Source organism: Calidris pugnax, unplaced genomic scaffold (genome assembly GCF_001431845.1).
Source record: "Calidris pugnax isolate Ruff unplaced genomic scaffold, ASM143184v1 scaffold4, whole genome shotgun sequence".
In the NCBI taxonomy this organism is placed as follows: domain Eukaryota; kingdom Metazoa; phylum Chordata; class Aves; order Charadriiformes; family Scolopacidae; genus Calidris; species Calidris pugnax.
The window spans coordinates 6,305,246-6,328,443 of NW_015090781.1; the positions used below are offsets into that span (position 1 = coordinate 6,305,246).

The following is a 23,198-nucleotide window of genomic DNA, read 5'->3' on the forward strand; positions in this document are numbered from 1 at the left end:
TTTTTTTTTTTTTTTCTACTAGTGTTTTCTATAGCTCCCTAGTCCTTGATTGAAATAAGACAGCGTTACAACTTATGTTTTCATGCCTACTGTGGCATTTAAAAGACTATATTGGATTAATCCTATTGCTTACACGTGTCTGGGATTCTTTTGGGGCAATTTTTTTGAGTTGGAGAAAAGTTTGTGGGTTTTTTTTCCTTTATTTGCTGTGAAATACTACCTTTGAAATGCTACTTGTACCTTGCAGTTGCAACACTATGAGGCAGAAGCAAGGAAGGAGTCAAAACATTACCACTTTATCAAAATGTAAAGACAATGACTTGTGTTAATAAAAGCTTATGCATACTTCTGTGCATTTCAAATTGAATAGTGCCGAGCTACCTTCCTCCACTCAGAGTGCATGAAATTGTTCCTTATGAGCGATGTGTGAACTCTGGAGCTCTCTGCCCTGATGAGAAGTTAAATGCTAAATTGCATATTTTTAGCTGTGCAGGTTGCTCATGCAACAACAAGTTTGCTATAGATAAGTTTATATAGAAATAATCTCTCAAATTTCTCCTTTAAATCCAACTTCTAGAGACTGATTATGTCAAGCATTTGTTTTATCTTTGTGATTGAGGAAAAAAAAATAATGGATGCTTTCTATTTGATTGCTGTCTTCAAAAGTGTGGAAATTTAAAAGAAATGGTAGAGCAACTTAGTGCTGGTAAAAATGAAACCTGTCTCGTTCTTGACCTGCTGGTGGATAATTATGCTTACATTGCAAGTGCTGTGGAACTTCTCAGGTTCTGTATTTTCAATTCTGTGCAAATAACTGAGTGAAACAGCGATATTGGCAGTGACACACTCATCAATAATGCCTTTCATTTCAAGAAAAGGAGTGATTTCTTAGTCTTTTGACTTTGCTTTAAGATTGCTCAGGTGATCACTTCCACCTTTAAATTGAGATCTTCTGTGTTGCTTGGGGTGTTTAAAATGGAGGTTGTTTTCCTGGAAACTTGGGAAACTGTCTGCTGTAGATGGAGCTCCAGCATGGCTACGTTCCCTTCGGTGCTGGACTGGCCTCTCCTTCAGGCTCCTGGTAAGATGAGAAGCTGGCAAAAAGCATAAAAAGGAATTCATGTGTGGCTGGAAAAAAGATATAAGGGAGTCTCAGACTTTTTATCTGGCGTCTCCAGTGCTGAAGGAGAGGTTTCTATCTCTTTGCCCAATTTAGACAAGAGATTTTACTCCAGACATCTTTTGCCCCTTACTGTGAAAAACCTGTCAGATCCTTTTCCTGACACTTTCTCCCCCGTCAGTCCCTCAGAAAGACTTCAAAAGAGATTTTTCCCTATTGCAAAAGGAACCAGACATGGCCTTTCTTACTCACCCTGCATTTGAAGCATTGATAAGTAACATGTGGCTGGCTCCAAACTGCAGACTTTCCCAGCCATTTGAGAAAACACTGTTAATCGTTAAGTTTTAAAAAACTATAGGATTGTTCTTTCCTTCTTTGCAATTGCTCTTTTTTGTACTATATCCCGAGAGTTTTGATTCTCTTCTGTCTGAAGCAGTCAGAATTCACTACTGTCTTTCTGATTAACACATATTGAAAAGAAATGTCAAATTTTTAAAACTTTTCCATATGGGAAGGGTTTCTTTATTCATAATATGTGTTATACTGTTTAAATTGTAACTTTTTTCTTTAATGCCTTTGGATCATCACTGTTTGGAACACTTATTTCAAGAGTGCCCTAGCAGAAAGAAAAATATTATTTTTAAAACTTGAGACTGAGTAAGAGGAGCCTGGAATCGAAATCTACTGTCTTGCGTAATTGTTTAAACCTGCTCTGCAGTTTGGCGAAGGTACGAACTGAGAGGTCTTTTCCATAAAATGTAGCTGGGGCTTCATCTTCAAAGACAGGGTATGCCCGAGGACAGTTTCTGATCCTTTTAATAAGAGTAGAGCTCACTTGAAAGGCAAGGCTGCAGATGAAGAAGAATGTAACCTGGGGGTTTATGAGCTCATTCAGTAACTCCAATCTGGTGCTTCGCATTATAACGATGGGAGAACATGGTAAAACAACTGCCTTTTTATTTCCTGCTCTAAGGAGCAGTCTAAAAGCAAATGTATAAAAACACAGTAAGATGAAAGATTAATCTAAATCTGTGTTCAAATTTATCACCTGAATTGATTTTTCTTCAAAGGTAATACTAAAAACCCCAAACTCTCCTGAAATACAGAGAAGCTGGCAGCATTACCCCCATCTGTTTAACCTGGTTAAACAAAATTCAGTATTGGCTCTTTGCTGTTGGGGAAACTACGCTCCCTTCAGCTTCTCTTCTCCCACGTGGTTTGTGTGAGGAGGGCTCAGACTTTGAACTGTTAAAACACTCAAGGGACCTGTTGGTACCATCTTCTCAAATCATCTCACAAAACTCAAAGATTCAGCAAGTTTGTCAAGTTGATTTTTTTGTGATGCCTTTTGAGAGCAGTGGGTAATGCCTTTCTTTATGAAGCACATTTCTATACCTCAGTTAGCATTACTTATTTTGCTAGAAATTAGACTTTTAAAATCCCCTTACACATAGTACTGAGGGAGAGGTCGAGGTAGGGCACAGTAGGGCAGTTATCAAAGTTGGTTAACATATTACTAATGTAGAGTTGACGAAAATTTTGTCTCTACCCTACTTAGTGTCAGTCCTTAGTGTCCCATGTGCCCCCGTGCACCCACCCACCCAGTACAGGTGCATATCTCTTTTGCAGGGTGACTGTGACAGTGCTGGTGACAGTCACGTTTCTAACCAGGCTGCTGTAGTACTTCTGAGCACTTCAGGTACTTCTGAGCCCCTGGACTTTCTAAACTTAGAGAGAGGTTTGATGTTGTTTATGGGACTTTTTAAAGCATGGTCTTTATGCTTCTGCCACCCCCTCCTCCCTCCAGTGCATCTTTCAACACGTCTATTTTGCCATTACCATGTATATATCTCCATTTTCCTACCAGCCCTCACCCTTCCAGTCTAGTAAGGAGGAATTGAGATGAACATTGGCTTGAAATCCATTTAGGCACCCCCTTTCCTAGGCTTGACCAAGGGAAGCTGTTGAATAAGTGTTTACTCCTGGATATATGGCATTTCATGCAAACGTGGAAAGATTATATTCTCTGTCTTCTGTCTGTTATTACCCCGACAGAACCGTACTTCAGCACCTAGAGTCCTGGGAGCCTCCTGCTAAATCTGCCTTTATAGTCTCCTCTGACATGTGTGTGGGGCTCAGGGTGAACTTTCTTATTTCGGTCTTTTTTTTTTAATTGGGGCCATTTAAGTCACCCAGGTGGGGCTCTTCAAACGTCAGTGACTCTAGATAATCCCGGCTGTGTGAATGATGAAGCAGAATATGTGATACAAGTGTATTTCTGCCTTAAATGCCTGTCTCCGTAAGTACTTCTGAAAAGAAGTTGGTCTTGCAGTCTGTTAACAAAACCAAAACTAAACATACAGTTTGGCTCATGCACATTTCATTAAACCCTGAAATCTGATACCTTGTTCTCTGCAGCAATCAGTTGCAAGCTTTTTATGTTCCCAGCATGAGAAGTTTCAGTGCAGAAAAGTCTGAGTCTTTGACTTAATCTTCTCACTAAATATTTGTAGCTACAGACAATAATATTTGTTCATGCTGTATCTGCATTCTGCATTTTTCTGGTTCAGCTTGAAAAAAGATAACTACATTCGTTATGGAGATGACCTTATTGTTCTGGTGTTCTTCATTTGTTGGGCTTTTTCCCTCTTGTTGAGGTGAAGAAACTTTCTGGAACTCAGTTCCAGTTTGCTTGGCTGGTCTCAACCCTGCCTTGTGCTGGATGTGACGATGGTGCTGTGTCTCTTCCACCTCTCCAGCTTTCCCCGCCGGTGGCAGCGCTCACACTGACCTGAGCTGTGCACTGTGACCAGTTGCATCAAAGCACTGGAGCTCTGCCCAGATACTCATAAACAAATGAAATACAATGTCGAATACATATTGTGCAAGCTGAAGTAATCAAAGAATATATTAAAAAATAAAAAGACAAAAGGGGATCCTGTCCAATGTTTCTACAGTTGTTGCCTTTCTCCTGAAAAAGCACTTCCTCTGTGTGTAGCTCCTGTTGCTTTATTACACGTTTTGAAAGGGTGGTGTGGTGGTTGATTGTGTTTTGGGTTTAACTGTTATTTTAAAAACGCTGTAATTTTCAACATAGACTGTCATTACAAAACAGAACCTGGTTCTCTGTAACCTCAGCACCAACCTGGGGGTTGTCTTGTCTCAAAAGAGCCAAAACCAAAGTTTCTCTGCCATGATCAGCTTGAGCACTTGCACTGCTTCTCTTGCTGTGATGGAAAGCTGGAGGAGGAGAGTTTGGTAGGGGAGGATAGACCAGGAAAACATCACCCTAGGATATTTTCAGAATTACTGCAGTATTTCTGTGATCCATAATAGTAAGGAAGACTTATCCAAATTCACGCAGCCTTTTAAAATGTGAATAAGGCACTTGAAGCACAGATTCTGCTTCCTCAGGCATGCTGCTGAGCCTTGGGTTTGTGTGGAATTTCTGAAGACATTTCTTCTGTTGTGGACTTAGGAAAAAGCCATTCAGGCTTTCCCAGCGAGCATATCTTTTGAAGGCATTATTTTCATTTTGCTGAAATCCTGAATTGTTGGTGCTGCTGTTTGTGTTTTGTTTTTTTTTTTCCCCACGAGTGCCTGGAATGTGTTGAAGAGTGTTAGATTGCCCTTCACCCTTATCCCTTTCCCTTTCCGATGCCCCTATCATGGAAGCAGTTTGCTGGCAGCAGATAAGTTTTTATATCTCCTTCCCTGTCAAGTTCCTCAGTCTTTGTGATAAAGAAGTTCCATGTGAGGCAGGAGGAGGAAGAGGACAACATTCATGTGAAGTCTGTGCACCAGGCATTGGAGGAGTTTGACAGGTATCTCCAGAAGGAATTGTAGGGAGTGGATGCTGCCAAGCATGGGAGAGGTGCTGGAGCTCTGCAGTTCACCAAATGAAGAACTTGTTCTTTTCCAGTTGATATGAACAGGCTGTTATAAGTTAGTAGTGCAGATTGTGTTAACAAATCCTGTTAATTATAAATTAATGAAAAACAGCTCTGGAAAACAGAGTTGCTACAATTATTCAGTAGCTTGTGAGCTACGAGATGAGCTTTTTCTATGTGATGCTGGAATTAAAGCTGAAAATGCTGATTCAAAATTGCAGACTGGCATATTTTAAATCAGTAAGTTTATAACTACAAGATAACAGATCTAGCTTATAATTAAATATTGTTTCCAAGGGACAAAATCGTTCTATTTTGCTAGCATTATAGCTATTAACAAAATGGGTTTAAATGTGTCACCCTGCCTCTACCATGTTGAACTTAATTTATTTAATTGCTCCTTATCTTAGGAGTAAGTCTGTGCTTAAAGGCTTAAAAATGCTGAATCTTTGTGAACATAAAAAAATGTAGCTAGATACACATCAGCTTGTTGCTGTGGCTTTTCAGTGGATGTTGTTGGGTTTTTATCCAACCTATTCTGGTTTGGCTTAATTCACAAGCCGAGTGGAGTGAATGAAGAATAAGTGTTTAAAAACTGAACATTTTCCAAAGTAGTTATAAGCCTTAAAATTCTCTTCCACTCAATGCTGATTTAATAATTTCAACAACAGCCTGTGTTTTCAGCATTTTATTCCTCTTTACTCATTGAACTGTATTCAGTAATGATGCCTTCTTTAGAAAATGTTGATATTTAGAAGGTCAGTTTAATAAACACACAGCTTTTTGTTTCCCCTCTGCTGAAGCTGGATTTACTTCTTAACAGTTCAATTGTAATAACATGAGGGTTTTTGCTGTCTGCTGATGGCCAGTGACTCTTCACAGAAAAGAATCTGTTAAATGTGGAACTAGTTTTAAGATTTGGCTTAGTTGTGTACCTTGGCATGTCAGGTTAATACAGTGTCAGTTGAGTTATTTGCAGCTGACTCTCTCTTAATTCTGATCCTTCACAAGGGCTTATGCTGTTAACTGAGCCTTTCCAAGGCTGCAATCACTGCTGGTTATCAGCACCGAGTGCGAGGAAACGTGATCTGTGTTGTGTCATCTTTAGGCTGAGGGAGAGTCTTGGTTGAAGGGGGATGGGGGTAAAAAAAAAATACATCTAATGTAGCATAAGTGCAAGTCTGATTTCTTTATGCTCTGTCTGCATTCAGGAACTCTTTTCAGCGGTGAACAGTTGCTGTTATTGCCCAGTGTCTACACCTCAACTTAGAGAAAGATACATGGGTTTTCACATCAAACACAGTTTGAAGTTTATCTGTACAGGTAATTGGAGTAACCTATAATTAGTTCTCTTAATTTTAAGTTCAAGTTATCCATGTTTCTGGATTAACATTAGTGCAGCTACACAAAGCAGTGGCTGATCATTGCTGAATCAAATCTGTTCATTCTCAGCTAACCATCTTTAATAGCAGGGATGGCATTAGACTGTTTATACTTGACATGGGCTTGACATTAATTCTTCTAATAAGCTTAAGAAATCAAGCCCCCAAATGTTACAATTTAACAACAACAAAATAAACCTGTTTGCAGTCTTTGAATATGTGTTCCTTAAAAAATAAATAATGAAACCCATGGCATTATGAAACATCTTGTAATTCACAAGAGTGAGTTCCAATCCCGGTTATAATACAACACAAATCACCTTGACGTTTGGAGCAGTGACCTGCTACTCTGAAGGTCTGGAAGGAGGTAACTTCCAATATTTTCAAAGGAGGAGGCCTGTTGATACCAGTCTCAAGCTTCTAGAAGGCAGTGACTTCAGAAAGCATCGGTGTCGCTTTCAGTCTGGGGTAGCAAAGCTTGTTCTTAGCTGGTTCCCAATAAGGAGAAGTTTGAACTATGGTTCTGTTTGTGTGCTTGAATGGAAGGTCCACTGGTAACATCTGAGCTGGGGAACTGAGCATTGACTGTAATTTGGATAAAATATATACCATCTAGCAAAGGCTTGAAATTATGGGGTTTTTTGTTGCGACTTTTTATTTTTAGGCAGGAAGGAGGGTTTTATAGCAGAGTTAAGGAATCTCTGAGAAACAAGGAGACATCTTTCAAAAGTTGAAGTTGCCTCCAAAGAAAATAGAAAGGAAAAAATATCCCACCACCTCTTGCAAATTAAATTTTCAAGTATAATAAGCCTGGCCAAAAGATATTCTGAGAAACAATTTGCTAAAGATATGAGAGCCTACAATAAATCATTTAAATTGAATCATTTCAAGTACATCAGAAATGGACATCCTGCCAGACAGACTGGAGAGCTGGTAGATGACTGAAGTGTAAAAGAAGTGCTCGGTGAAGATAAGGCACAGAATGAAAGCTGAATCACTTATATCCAGGTTGACTTTCCTGAGAGATTTTAATGCAGGAACTTCGCTCCATAGGTGATATTTTGAGAATTGGTCTCAAACTGAAAATGTTGGTAGAAAAGATTTTTAGAACCTTAAAAAAAGTAAAAAAAAGGATCAAATTGGGAGGAGTAGGTAACATTTCCCCAGGAGGTCTTAAGGTAACTGCATGTGACAACGCTGATCTGGCAACTGTGATCTCTTACTGAAAACTGCTGCAGGATCAGAGGCAGGAAAATAAGGAAACACAATTTCAATATATTAGAGCATTCCAGGAATAGTCAGGGTACCACAGAGCAGCAGGTCTGGACAGGCATGTTGGTATGTTTCATTAGGAACAAAGACCACAGAATTGGCAAACGTGTGGGTGTATATCATTTATCTCACAATTTCACAGAAATGCACACGTACATTTCAAATAGATGGTCTGTAGCCTTATGGCGAGGCATGCAGTTAATTGGGTCTCTTCTTTTTCTTCCCCTTCAACTTGCAGAATTGAAACTGCCAGTGATGTCAAATGCAAAAAGCCAATAATTTATTCTGTAATCCTCTAACTTTATGAAAAATATACTTAATTAATAACTAGAAACAGTATATTATACAGCAATGTAACTTTTTGTTATATTAGATGGATTTCAATAAATAATTAGATCATAAGAAATAGTGGACTAAAATGAACTGCATGGCATCAGGGGCACTGAATGACCTGTATATAGTCAAAATCTGAGACTGATGTACATTAATTTAGATGTGAATGTTTGTTTGGTTTTGGTCAAGTTCTGACCACGAGATGTAGGTGAAACTTAGTTTGTGGTGAATGTGGCGTGGTCAGTAAGTGGACTCCTATGAAGTCTACCAAACCTGAATTTTCTTTTGTCTTCGTACATGATTGTCACATGCCAGTCTGGATGCCTGTGACTTCTTTTTACATTGCTGATGACACACGCTTCTTGGTAAAAGGATACAAAATGCAGAAGGTATAGTGTCATCCTGGCTTCAGATACAAGGGTTCAGGAAAAAAGATTCCTTGGACTAATAGCGGCTTCATGCAAGTTATTCCATGGGTACAGCCTCTTTAAGGGGTCTAACTTTGCACGTTGACCGAACACATTTGAAGTTTCTTCAGTGTAAAAAGTTTGCATTGGGATTAAACATGAGGTTTTTTCCTACTAGTTCATAATAAGTGTACGAATGTATGAAGTCAAAGAGGAAATGGGCGTTTTATGAACTTTCACTTTTTCTGCGAAAGAGAAAAATACCAGATTACAAGAAAGAGCAGTTTGATACACTTGTTTTGATGATATCTCCCTTGAAGGAGTAAACAGTTGCACAAAGCAATAAGGATCTGTGCTGTGAGGGTTTTTTTCAGCTATTTATCATCCTAAGGGGGAAGAACATGCATTTCACTGATTGTGTATAAAGTTGCTGATGACCTGTAGATGTTTGAAAAGATAATTAACTGTGGAAAAAATGTTAATACCTGAATGATGGTGAAATAGCTTTAAAGTGAAACAAATTTGCTAGGCCAGCCAAAGGTCCTCTGCTGCATCTCTCAGCAATTTATTATTGTTGTACCAAGGAATCACAGAAAGAGGAAAGGTTACTAGAGAGGTCAGGTTACTTCCACTGAAACATTTTCTTTCACCAGATCTGTTCTTCTGGCTTTGGGCCTGTAGATAAATCTATGCTTTTCTCTTTAAAGCATAAACCCCCAAGTTTTCATCATTGTTTTTTTGCACACGTTGTGTCATATGGAAGAAAGCATATGTTTGTAGGTGGGTACTGATAAGGTTGCATGATTTAGAAAAGTGTTCAAAAATCCTTTCATCTTCACCATAACTTGCAATGTTCCGTGTTTGCCATGAGTCGTGCCAACTCAACCCCAGATCATCTAGCTGTCGTGCAAGGAGGTGAAGTAAAATTAGCTTTTACCAAATCCATTTCAGTGAAACACATTCAGTATGTTTCACCACAACACCCTGTGTGTTGCAGTGAGTACAGCAAGGTGCCTGCAGTGGGCTGCTGGATGTGAGGGGTTTCTTGTTGCTTTAACTCAACTTTCAACACAGACTGTTACAGGATTTCTGGTATACAGGAGTACTTTGCTTATTTACAAGTCATGCTAATGCTGAAATCTAAAAACTTTAGTACCACATTGAGGTTCAGAAGTGTGAGTTGTGTAATGGGTTAACTTTTTGGCTCATTTTTCTTTCTTGACAGCAATAGTAAAGCGCAGAAGACAGTCTTTGAGATGTATGTTAGCTTTAAGCATTTACTGGGAGTGGGAGGGGAAGCATTACCATTGCTTTAACAATCTTTTTATAGAACATATTAATCACCATTTTCTCTTAAACTTGTTTGCTTTATAGTGGTCTCCATGGACATACATTTGCCTAATCAAGTAAATTTGTATTTTGATCACAAACCCATTAAAATTTAAATCTGCTACGTTTTCCCCCTTTCCTCCTCCCCTCACTTCTCCTCCTTCTCTGTTCCCTGCATGTTGACTTTTTAATTTATGTTTTTTAAGGAATCAGACATGTATTTTCCCTTAATGTTTGTTATGTTAGCAGCTCTTGCACTTGGTATTCTGAAAGCTTGTTTGTGCCTGGTGACATTTTTCTCACAGCATATTTTAGTCTACACTCACACTGCTGTTGCCAGATCTTGGTATTTGCTGGTACCATGAGGTCCTCGTTTTACACTGGGTTGTATATAAGTTAGTATGTAATATGGCTTGTTGACTGGAGCTACCTAAAAGGCATCTTTGCCTCTGAAGTTAGTGAGATGAATGGAAAAAACACATGGCAAATTGTACTACCTGTTGTGCTGTGTGAATTACAAGAATTTAATAAGTAGAATTCTATTTTTCCACCACTTGCTGGGTTTCTTTCCCCCCTTGGTATTTAAAATAGCCAAATGATCTCTTCTTGTGTGTTTCCTTGGTCTTGCCATGTAGCTTGGTAGTGTTTCAGAGCAGCATGTGTCTTGCATGACTTGAGCTGTCTGCAGTATGGATGTCTACTTGTGAATTATGGGCCTCTGTTGCAATCACTCTAAGTCTACAGTGTGGCCAATGAAGTCTAAAAAATTACTCACTTCATCCTAGGGAGAGATTTTAATTAAGCAATGAATTCACATGTTATGTAAATATCTAAAGTCAGGCAAAAAAAATTGCACTAATGACCTAATGAATTCATGAACACCAATGTTGAACATGAAGATGTTAAGTTTCAGTAGTTCGTGCATAATATGAAAGATAAATGAAAACTATTACTTTAGGACTTAGGAATTTTCCTTTTACACTGGGAACTTTTAGACATTGGGCAACTTTGATCCTGATTCAAATTCAAGAGAAAAACTTAAATCATCTCAAGTGACTCTCAAATTATTTAGCAATAAAGTATGAAATGTGGTAATTCATGCACTGAACTCCTCTTGCAAGTTCAGATCGGTGCTATTTATCTTTAACCATTATGTAAAGTAGGTATTTCTAGGCACTGTTAAGTACCTTCCATATTTCAGTAATTATTCCGATGTATGGCATACATATTGGCTAGTAATTCATGTGGGCACTTCCTCAGCATGAGTAAATGCAACTTCCTCATGCTATGCCTGAATGTGAAACCTAGGGATTTTTCTAAACCCCTTTTAACATCCTTTTAGTGTGAAATTCTTTGCTGTGTAGCAAATCTGAGAGCTATGCACCACTTGAAAACTCACTGCTACTCACTCCTAAGTCTATTTTGGGATGTAAGTGGTACACGGGCCTGGAGCCCTCTCTGCATCTGAATTACAGCCTTAGTCATTTAATTTATCTCCAGCTTGAAGCATCATGCCTGAATTTAATGCTAAATCCTTAAGAGCAGAAGAATTGTGGTATTTATGTCGGGGGTGCATCTTCAATGCTTTTAAGTGATGCATAGATTTGGATAGGTTTGTTGTACAAGAAAGAATTTTGCTTTGGAGAAGAGAAGGGAGAAAGAGCAGAGACTGGTCTGTGAGCAGCTGAGTTTGGTTAGCCATGCCATGCCATACAGGTGCCTGTGAGAGTCACTGGAATCGTTTCTATTTGCAGTTCTCAGCTGAGTTTTACTGATGCAGTGAAATTTACTCTATTGTCAATTTTAACATCTATCAATATTTTCACAGCCTTTTATCAAAATGTTACTGAAAACTGATCCTGAGAAACAATTTTGAAATTGATAGCTATTGATTTAATACCCATTCTAATAACCATGGGTGGAGTGAGAGTCATTTTTAAACTATGTAACTTCCTGAGAGGCAGTTTACAGCACTGTCACCATCCCTCAGTTTGCTGAAATATTTTAGGTTTTGAGGTAGGTCTTAATAAAGCCTTTAATCCCACTGGGATTTTTGGATTAAAAACGTCACATTGTTTTGCTGTTTAAATATGGTTTTGCCTTGTATTGCTCAATATTTAGTATACATGATAAATTAAGTATTATATAAGTAAGATATATTTATTATTTGCATTGCAGGACTCCATGTGAAAAGAGCTAAGAGTCCTGGAGAGTTGGCCTTACGTGCCCTGGAGGTCACGGGGTTGCTCAGTGCTGTCGCTGCTGTGTGCCCTTGCTTCCACCTCCCTCCTGCTGTGCCTTCCTCCCCGATGTAAAACCAGGCTGATCACATACAGAAACTTTCTCTACTTGTTTCTAATACATGAGAAAGTCAGTTTTCATTGTGGCAGACAGTAAGTAATGTAAAAAATCATTCCCCTATGGATTTGCCCAATGTTGAGCAGCTAAAAGTGAAATTACAGGAAGAACGATGAGTGTTGTTCTTGCTTTCAAGCAGCAGTGGAACTACTCCTGTGACAATATAATGAGATTCTTCGCAGTCTGAAGTGTGCTATACTTCAAATGTTAAAAAATTGTGCTGCTTCTGTTTACCCATTACTGAGTCATTGGTTCCCAGGGAGTAAAAAGAGAAGGTATCTTAAGCCATTTGTACAAATTCATACTTTCCAGTCAACCACAGGATTTAGATTTACTTTCCTTGGGGAAACTGTAAATTACTCAGAGTCCTCTACTTCTGTGTTTCCCAGTGATAATACCGCGGGCTTGTGCAGGTTTTCAGAGATGATACCAATCTTCCTGAAGCATAGATCTAAAATTTGGAGATCCATATTACAAAAGGTAATGCTTAAATATTTCATGAGTCTTGTTTGGTAAAAGAATATTGTTCTCCTATCTGTTCCTTTACTGTATGAACAAAATATCAGTCTTATTTCTGCAGAATGTTTTTCTTTCCCCAGTATGTAAAAAAAAAAAAACTATAAGCCTGTAGTTTTAGCAGATCCAATTTATTCAACAAAATACATAAGGTTGTACTTCAGCATGCCTTTTTTTTTTTGATACTTACTTTAGGTAATGGACTTAAAAATTGTCAGGTGCAAATATTTGCTTGTTAGTGTTGTTCTTCTGAATACCTGTGCAGTTTCAGAGGTTGTCCCTGGTTGAGTGGTCCAACAAATGAAAAGGGTGACCTGCTTTTAGTAAAGATGAAAGGAACTCTTTCTAACTGGTGGTGTTGGAGCTGAAGGAAAAACACCGGTAATATGTATTAGAAGAGTCTTGCTGAATGTGGATTTACCCAGTGAAAAGGAATCCATATGGATAATTTGGAATTTTTAAATAGGGGCTGGCTTGGGTTAAGGGAGGGAAAAAAATACACGTTGTTTTTGTTTTTTAAATATGTTAGAGGAAAAAGATGAGCTGTGCATGCAGCCTGCTGAGTTTATTCCGGAGTGGGGATGAAATTTCCAGGCGCTCAGTGAGGTGGGGTTTGTAGATGTTTCCCATAGCATCCTCCTTTTATATACTCTGCCTTTCCTGAAATCCCAAGGGTGGCACGAGGGGATTATATCCATAGGAAAGACTCTAAAGGGCTGAATTCTGCCTTTAGTCCTGGAGCCTCAAGGCTGCAAGCATTGGGAGGATTACTTACCAATAAGTAATAATTACCAATAAATAGTAATTACTTACCAATAAATTTTACTCTAGTGTAGATGGAGCAAAGTCCAGCAGCTTCACTGGGAAAGTGCTGATCCCAAGTAAAAGTAATGACTGTTGTGAAGTGCTCCCAAATCTACCTGTTTGGCATCAGCTCATGTAAAAGCATCTTGGCAGAGCAGATATAGAGACACGGGTCTCTGAGACCGTCCCACCTTGTCTTGGACAGTGACAGTGGTGTCCACCCTGTGTGCTCAGCCTGGCTTTGTGGCAGCTCCCTCATCCCCTCTCCCCATCCCACCGCCCTCTTCCCCAGATAACTTTATCCTCATAACACAGATATGCAGAGCACTGGTCTGGATTTCATTTCTTCTTCCTCAGCTCCGTGTGCTCTCCGCACATTCCTAACACGTTACCAACAGCCCGCGCCTCCGAACGGGCCGGATCAGCTTTCAGTGGCAAAAGCTCAGAGAGGAAACAGGCCGGTTCCTCCGTGCGCAAACAGCTGGGCAGTTGTGGATGGAATTAATTGCTGATATACACTGGCTGTGTTTTTCTTCTCTTGTCATTTCCTTTGCAGCTGTGAAAGGCAAGTTTTTTAGGCTTTGAAAACAGCGCAGGCCTCAGCAGTAGTGGTGCAAAAGTACTGAGATACTTACCCTCATTAGGATTTGCATACAAAATAAAAGCTCTCCTGAGCTGTAACAGCCAGCACTGTTGATGTTGGTATTCAAATTCGAACTGCACCTTTCAAAAGTAATTTCTGGCTTTGGATTTCCAGCTTGAAAAAAATTTTGTTAGGGGAGGTTTGGCTTTCTGAAAGCGACAGTCAGTATTTTCCGAAAATAGGAGTCTAAAGTTGGGCGTTGAAAGTAATAAGTTCTGAAAATGGTTGTCTTCCATCTCTAGTCCTGGAGTTATTATATCAAATGGAGTGGTGGTGCTTTAGCCAAATGTGAAACAGTCAAGTTGCTGAAAGTTGTGTTCCAGGCCAGCAGTTATGGGAAATTTATCACGGGGTTGGAAAATACACATGTTATCAACGGGGCTGCGTGTCTGCCTCGAGGCTTCACCCAGCCCATAACAATGCAAAAACAAACCACCCATCACGAATGAAAAAATGCTGTCAAAAGTAGATTCTGAGTGATAGTAGTGTCAGAAGCTGCAGCATACTGGTTTGAGTTGTAAAAATCAGTGGAAAAAAATGTAGTTTCTATTGTTGAAGATAATATTTTGCTAGCTTCCACCCTGTTAAGTCCCACAGATATTTTTTCCCCTTGTTTATTAAATTGTTCTAAATGCACTTTTATTTTATGGAAATTGTTAGGCTTCCCCTACTAGCAGGCTTATGCTGCCATGTGATTTACCCAAGGGAACATCTATAAGCTCTTTTGCCAAAATAACTACAACTCTCCTAGGGATTTTACTGATACATTGTAATTGCATATCGTATATTTATAAATAGTCTGATACATAGAATGGATTGTTTATTTAACAAAAACTTTCTCTAGCATTTGTTTGTTTTAAGACCTGGTCCTAATAACTAAATAAATGAAGTTGTACAAATATGCTGAAAATGTCCCCACCAGCTTCTTGCGTTGTGCAATTACTTCTACCACAAGATGAGAATTTCAAAGGTCCCACTGAAACCAGGGCCATTATTTGTGGTGAGAAAGACCGTGTAGTGTAAGGAAGGGTTGACAGACCAAGATCTTAAAAAAAAAAAAAAAATTAAAAAAAAAAATTAGAAGTTACACAACTCTTGAAAGGAGCCAGGCTTTCAGTCACAGCACCCGCATCAGCCGAGCTGTTGCAGAGATGTGTGTGACTGTCCTTGCAGCGAATACAAAGGAGCACAGCCCAGTTCCAGCCTTTCATGCAAGGGGTTTCCGCTGGGAACTTGCATCTGTGGTGGCTCCTGGTGCACAAGGAGACCCCAGCCCCAGCCTGGCTCACACGGAGCAGGAAGTTCAGCTGCAGTGACTCCATTGGAAATCTGAGCCAGAGTCAGCATGCTTCAACCCGGGCTGCTACTTCAAAGAATAAAGGCTGCCTCTTTGAAAGGCTTCTAGTTTTTTATAGCTATACAAAAGTTAACTATTACATAAGTCGTATGTTATACATATGTAACTCTGTGTGTATATATATGTGTTCATATTTTATTTTAAATATCCATGTATCGTAGGCACCCTGGCCCGTGTATGTCACGCTAAGTACTTTTTTGGCAGGTAACAGAAGTTATGGAAACAATTAAAATTCCTGTGCAACATTGGATTACTTACTTGTTTGGAAGAGTGGGTGGTGTTTGATGGAAGGGAGGAAAAAAAAGGCAAATCTGTACTTTAAAACCAGTGTAAGAGCATTCTGGAGTGTTTTTACCAGAAGATCTTTTTGTCAATTTGTGTTTTGACAGAAAGGTCTGAATATCATGAATACAGTTCTGGGTTTTGTCCTCTGGTGTATCTTATTAGTAAATATTTAAGAAATGATAGAGCTACAGTTGTTTTTATGGCCAGTAACCAACTGTGTCCATGTCAAGGCACTAAACAATGTACGAGAACAGTGCTCTTAACTGCCCCATAGTGCAAGAAGTTGTTAAAGTTTAGAAACTGGTTGCTTTCTGCTCTGGCTTCGTGTTCTTTCCTAATTCACTTTAATCTACTGCCCGTCTGTCTGAGAGATTAAAGGTGGCCAAAAAAAAGCCAACCACCAACCAGTTTTGAAGAATTCAGAGTAGCTGGGCAACTCCATTTCAGAGAACAGTGAATATCTTGATCCCAAGAGTCTGCAGCTGCATTTTCCTATGGGTTACACGACAGGCTGGTGGCATGATTTGCTTTGCAAACCTGTAAACGAGTTCATGTTTGTGAATCTTGTGGCTGTGGTTTCTTTCTCCACCCTTTTCTCAGGACTAAACTTGAAAAACATTTAGGACAAGATTTCTCTGGACTCGCCACATCTGATGATATCTTTTTCAACTATGGCCTTTGTATATATGTACTTCTGAAACAATTGGGAGGTGTGGTGCAATGTGCTTCCTTGGAGGGAGGAACACTCTTAGTAAAGATTACTATTTCTGTGAGGAGAGTCAACAAGTTACACAACTCTTGAAAGGAGCCAGGCTTTCAGTCACAGCACCCGCATCAGCCGAGCTGTTGCAGAGATGTGTGTGACTGTCCTTGCAGCGAATACAAAGGAGCACAGCCCAGTTCCAGCCTTTCATGCAAGGGGTTTCCGCTGGGAACTTGCATCTGTGGTGGCTCCTGGTGCACAAGGAGACCCCAGCCCCAGCCTGGCTCACACGGAGCAGGAAGTTCAGCTGCAGTGACTCCATTGGAAATCTGAGCCAGAGTCAGCATGCTTCAACCCGGGCTGCTACTTCAAAGAATAAAGGCTGCCTCTTTGAAAGGCTTCTAGTTTTTTATAGCTATACAAAAGTTAACTATTACATAAGTCGTATGTTATACATATGTAACTCTGTGTGTATATATATGTGTTCATATTTTATTTTAAATATCCATGTATCGTAGGCACCCTGGCCCGTGTATGTCACGCTAAGTACTTTTTTGGCAGGTAACAGAAGTTATGGAAACAATTAAAATTCCTGTGCAACATTGGATTACTTACTTGTTTGGAAGAGTGGGTGGTGTTTGATGGAAGGGAGGAAAAAAAAGGCAAATCTGTACTTTAAAACCAGTGTAAGAGCATTCTGGAGTGTTTTTACCAGAAGATCTTTTTGTCAATTTGTGTTTTGACAGAAAGGTCTGAATATCATGAATACAGTTCTGGGTTTTGTCCTCTGGTGTATCTTATTAGTAAATATTTAAGAAATGATAGAGCTACAGTTGTTTTTATGGCCAGTAACCAACTGTGTCCATGTCAAGGCACTAAACAATGTACGAGAACAGTGCTCTTAACTGCCCCATAGTGCAAGAAGTTGTTAAAGTTTAGAAACTGGTTGCTTTCTGCTCTGGCTTCGTGTTCTTTCCTAATTCACTTTAATCTACTGCCCGTCTGTCTGAGAGATTAAAGGTGGCCAAAAAAAAGCCAACCACCAACCAGTTTTGAAGAATTCAGAGTAGCTGGGCAACTCCATTTCAGAGAACAGTGAATATCTTGATCCCAAGAGTCTGCAGCTGCATTTTCCTATGGGTTACACGACAGGCTGGTGGCATGATTTGCTTTGCAAACCTGTAAACGAGTTCATGTTTGTGAATCTTGTGGCTGTGGTTTCTTTCTCCACCCTTTTCTCAGGACTAAACTTGAAAAACATTTAGGACAAGATTTCTCTGGACTCGCCACATCTGATGATATCTTTTTCAACTATGGCCTTTGTATATATGTACTTCTGAAACAATTGGGAGGTGTGGTGCAATGTGCTTCCTTGGAGGGAGGAACACTCTTAGTAAAGATTACTATTTCTGTGAGGAGAGTCAACCACACAAAATGCTAATGCTGCAGCTGGGAGGAGTCTGTGGCTTCGGATCTTAACTCCCTTTGGGGTTCTGCCAGTGACTGGGAGCAGAGAAGTGTTCGGTCAGTTATGGTGAAACACCAAAAAGATTTTAATCTTTCTTACAACTACACATCTCAGTATACTAATCAATTCAGTGTCTTAGTTAAGCACCTAACATGCCGCATGAGGTAATTACATGCAATTAATAAGTATTTCAGATTGTTCTATGTGTGACTTACAAGCCTCAGTGGACTAATCAAATACGTGATGTGGCAGTATTAAAGCTCTAGACATCGTTGCGTGAACTCTGTGTAAGAGTGGGTTCATTCAATAAAAAATAAAAAGAGCATTTAAAGAGCCTTTTATTCCTGTCATAAAGATGCTTTGTGCTATTGCCGTTGTGTATTTGACAGAACCGTTGGGGATGGATGCTGCAGAAAGTTGTCTTGTGTTTTGATTTTCTTCTATTTGAGACTTGCGTGATTTTTATCTTCGATGTCGTGCCATGAATGGTGAGTTACAGTTTCTGTGCTGGAATGGGGGTTTCTGCTGTAGTTAGTATCTGGGTAATCCATAAATCAGTTACTCTGTTTGCCTCACTTGTTCTGCATGTTGTGGTGGGTTTCGTAGGAAATGTGATCTGATTTTGCTTCCACTTAGTAAAGGAGAATGTCAGCCTTGGTAGGACTGGGCTCAGAATTTTGAGTATATTCTGGCAGCTAAAGTGAGCGCAACCACATTGGGCACGGGGCTGATTCTGCTGCGGTGTGGTACCGTGAATTCTTGTACTGGCCTTTGGGGTTTTAATTTTAACTCTGTGAAATAAAATAAATCAAATAAGTTTGGTTTTGGTTTGTGGCTGGGTTTGGTTTTGGTTTGTGTTTACAGCTGAGCACAAACAGGTAGGTAATCTTGATTTAATTTGGAAGATAGATCGTAACACGTGGCTCTAAAGGGCAGCACAGCACCCGGCACACAGTTACACACAGTTACACCGGTGGGGCACTAGTTCCCCACCACAGTTTATTGTATCAAAGCAGTTCAGCCTCTGTGAGTATGTGCTAATGGACTCTATCCTGTGTGTGAGTAGTAGCAGACTAGATACTCTCCTGGATTACTCATTGCAGTGGGAGATAACAGAGAAGTCTGTTCTCATTTAAAGCTATGGCAAAATGCATGGAGCAGCATTCATTAATATATACTATAATAGCAGTGAAAGTCTTAGATTACGTCAGATTTCTTATGATAAACACATGACCAACTATTTTTAAATTGCCTAAGAAATTCAATTTTCTGGTGTCAAAAAAAAAAAAAGCCAAACCTCAAAACAAGGAGGAAAAAAAAAAGGCAAAGCACCCACATATTTTAAAATATATAAAGTTGAATTATGGGGGAAAGATGAAGAAAAAGCTTTTAACTTTTAGTTAATCATGCTTTCAACATCTGGAATTAAGGTTTTTCTTAAATGCAGTCGAGATATGCAGTATTAATCCCAAAGTGTGGTGAGGGCAGGCAGAGCTTAGGCTGGGAGTCAGAGACTCAGTTCTGGCATTAGTTTTTTGCATTGTTTCCACATTCTGGCACTCTGCTCCATTTCCTCGCCTCGCTGAGCACTGAAAGGGACATAAATTGACATAACTAGATTTTTCTGACTGGTGCAAGGGAAGCAGCCTGAAAGATAAACTTTAACCTATCATCCTGTCAACAAATTTGCATTGTTACAGAAGTAAGAATTCATATACTTTGGAGTCAAGAATAGTACGCAGGGACAATGCAATAAGATAAAGACAGTGCATATCTGAACTTTTGTGTTTTTTCTCAGCCTAAAAATAAGAGCTAGGCATCCCACTATCTGATTTGCATTTCCATAATTTTAGCATACGAATAGTTCTGAGTATTTTCACTGGCCTAAAGCAAGAAAGTCTTAACTGCAACAAAAGTTGAACAAATTAATGGGAAAATTATGAAAGAATTTGGGCTGTCCCTGTAGTCCTGGGATGGAGGGTTTCTCTTAGCCTGTACTGGCTCTTCCCTTCAGTTACACAACCTTGGGAATGTCTCTCCCACTGAATGCCCTCTCCCTTTGTTCAGGCTAATGGGAGTCATGTGTTCCTGTCAGTGGGAAAGCAGACCCCTACAGATCTTTCTGGTAGATTTGGTGGAAACAGAGCTCACCTTCATTATTGCTGTGTTTTGGGCAGTTGGATGTCTCATTAGCGGGACGTTAATGATGTTCAGCACACTTCTTTATTGGACGAGAGGATGTGGTGAAAATATAAAATGAGTGACTTCTCGATCTTACCATTTCCTGTACAGTTGGCTTGATTTCTGGCTGTTGTGCCCTTTCTCCCATCCCAGTACTCAAACCTTATTACCTGGGACCTGGAAGATGTGACATGGGGGTTGCTCCAGCCCCACTGTCAGGCTGTTCTGCCCTGAGCCCACACTGTGGCTCCCCTCTCCCTGGAAACTTGCTGCAGCTTGGTAGCAACCATTATATTTTCAGTCCTTTTATATTTTCAGTCCTTCTACAATTTAAGGCAGGGAGCAGATCATAAACTATGATCATGTAGGAGCCAAATTGTAGCCGTGGGACTGTCAGAGTAGTATCTTTATAGTGATGGCCACGTGCAGAAGGAGTCAACGTGGTTTTGCACACATCCGGGGGGAAGGGCCTGTGGGCGGTGATGGGCAAGAGCCACACCACCGCTTGGCCCAGCAGATGGTCCTGCAAACCGCCGGCGAACAAAACCAAACCCTCCATCTCCCCAACAAAAACAAACCCTCCATCTCCCCACCGAGTGGAGTGGTGGGGTTGGGCTGGCCCCCCGTGAAGCCAAGCCCTTGGCCAACGTCCTGCGAGGCACGGTGGGAATTCGCTTCCCCTCAGGAAACTGCCGGCTTTCGGTGTTTTATCTCGCCGAGGCAAGGGCAAGAGAACAATAGGCTATTAGAGTATTAGAACAACGCGCTGCGACTGAGTTCCCTCATTACTTCATTGTGGCAGGAGGCTAAAAGGAGAGGTTGGCCACCCTCAGTGCTAATTTGGGGGCCTGGGCTGGTGGGGAGTGTCAGATGAGGGTGGCCACCAGGGAGTGTGGAGAGCTGCCCCTCGGTGCTGCCCTCTGTGAAAGGGAAGGAAATAAACATAGAAACGGAGTGTTGTCAAAGTAAAAGTGTTTGGTTTGTTTGTTTTTTCTTCCTGTTACAAAATCTGTCTTCCTTCATTTGTCAGCTTTTAAGACGAAACTCTTACATCATTGATTTTTGTCACTGTGCCTGGAAGAGTGGCTGGAAATGGCTGAATTGCAGGTGAAGTGTCCGATTATAAGCAAAAAGCTCCTGATCTCTCCAGTTCCACATGGAATGGGACAGGGGGGTCTTCACCTCCCGTGCAGAGCCCTCAGACCTGATTTTGTCTTGAATGCAGCCTTTGGAGCCATCATCTTTCCCAAGACTCTGCACATCTGTAAGCAATTAGATAAATTATGCCATTGATCTCCCAGAAATCAGAGTCAAACTTGCTGTAGTAGGAATTTCTTGTTTCATAGGAATAAGGATATAGGGGAATGCTTTAATCTACAAACAAGGTGTGCTCCAGCTGCGTGTGCCATTAGTCTTGAAGGTGCATTTTCCTTAGACACACTCATTTCAATGCTGGTAAAATACAGAGAGCTGGAGAGTGGACATGCATTTTGAGGAAAGTCAGACGGGACACGACATTCAGGTATTTGCCAGTAGCTGCTCCTCCGTGAAACAGAAACAAGTTTCTTAGTCTCTCAGCTTTCACTTGCACACACACCCTTAACAGCAGCAAAAGCAGCCAGCCCTCCTGATGACATTTAGGACTGTCTTGGGTAGAGGTTTCCTGCCTCCGTGGCTGGAGGAGGAGCCCATCCAGTACGTGAGTTATTTGTAGATCTGTTGATCGTTCCACCGTAAGAAACAACAAAGTGATGAAACTGGTTTTCTCTTTCGGACTGGTGTACCTGTCACATCCTGAGAAATTTATGTGTGGGATTTTTTTTTTATATATTTGGAGAAAAACACATTATGATGAAAAATTGTGGCGTTTCCTAGCTGGATAGCTGTCTACTCATTATGTAAATGTATTCCCCAGCACCCTGACTGGAAGCCTGCTGGAAGCCTCCCAGTCAGTGCCTTCACTCTGCATCTCCTGGGTTGCATCTGAAGGTCCAACACCGGGAGACTTTGCCATCAGTTTGACAGGGGGCAAAACAGGCTCTCCATGTGGGAAGAATTGTTTAAAAGTTAGGATGTGCCTCTCTCTTTACTATTATTATTATTTTATTTAAGAGAAAACAAGCGATGGCAGCAGCTGTGCCATGTGAGCAAGTGTGTCATGAGCCTGCTGGGCAAGGCATAGTGAAGGGCATTATTCCGCCGGGAGGTTGGCACTGGCCATGGCCCTCCAGAGTTGCCACAAAGGATTTTCTGTTCAACATCTAACGCAACAAGAACATTCATATGTTTGCAGAGGGTTTCCATGGAAACCGTGTAAACTGTGATGCTAGCAGACAGAGGCAAAGGTTATACTATTGTAGAGGCCCTTTTGTATTCTCATTAAATGTTTCAGAGCAGCTATATTTCTTAACTGATACTCTGAGCCTATGTAACAATTTGTTCAGATTTTTGTTTTGGTTTGAGCATTACTTTTATTTTTTTTTTCCTTGACCAAGCATTTGTCACGGTTGTACTGAGGTCAGATGAGCTGCAAGAATAACAATGAAAATGTGGGTTTCATTTTTATTATTTTTTTTTTACACAGAATCATTTGAATATCATTATTTGAATTGATTTATCTTTTTGTTAGTGATAATGATGCAGTTGGAAATGGAACAACAGGGAATGAAAGAAGAAAATTAAAAATTTCAAGCCATTTTACCCCTACTAGTACAATTCCCACTTCTGTTGGTGGCTTTTATTGCTCAGGTAGAACTGACTCTTTCAGGTTGTTGTTCACTGGCACTTGTTGGGGAATTTTGAATGCTTGTCTCCTCTCAGAAGTATGAGCCTATGCTATTTATAGGTACCAGTTTCAGCATTGCCTAGCCTCTAGTGTGCTTTGAGAGTTCATGCTGGTTTTGAATTTATACTGCAAATTCAAATTCCCAAACATATCTGTCGTTTTGTTTGTTCATGTTTCAGGAAGTACGACCACCATGGGCACAAATGATACTTATTGTTAAAAGAAAGACATGTATTGGCTCTTTTATATGATTATCTGAGTTGCCCTTTGACTGTCCTTGTTTGCAAAACAGTGTTTGTTCATAGCTTCAGCTTAATTGTCATAGGAGGCTTTTTTAAATGACTGAACTCGGTTCTGCATTCATG

The 23,198-nt window shown here is 40.2% G+C and overlaps 1 protein-coding gene across 4 annotated transcripts in view; it reads left to right on the forward strand.

The window, feature by feature from the left end:
* ADD3 (adducin 3) overlaps positions 1-23,198 on the forward strand; it is a 101,118-nt gene that overhangs the window by 35,524 nt on the left and 42,396 nt on the right. The window contains exon 3 of one of the 4 annotated variants that reach the window (XM_014958763.1): positions 18,257-18,355. The exons of 2 other annotated variants lie outside the window; for them this stretch is intronic. The gene's annotated coding sequence lies outside the window, so the exon portion shown is untranslated. Of the gene's footprint in view, positions 1-11,992; positions 12,127-18,256; positions 18,356-23,198 lie in introns of those variants that run through there. One more of the 4 variants, XM_014958785.1, reaches the window with a different exon arrangement.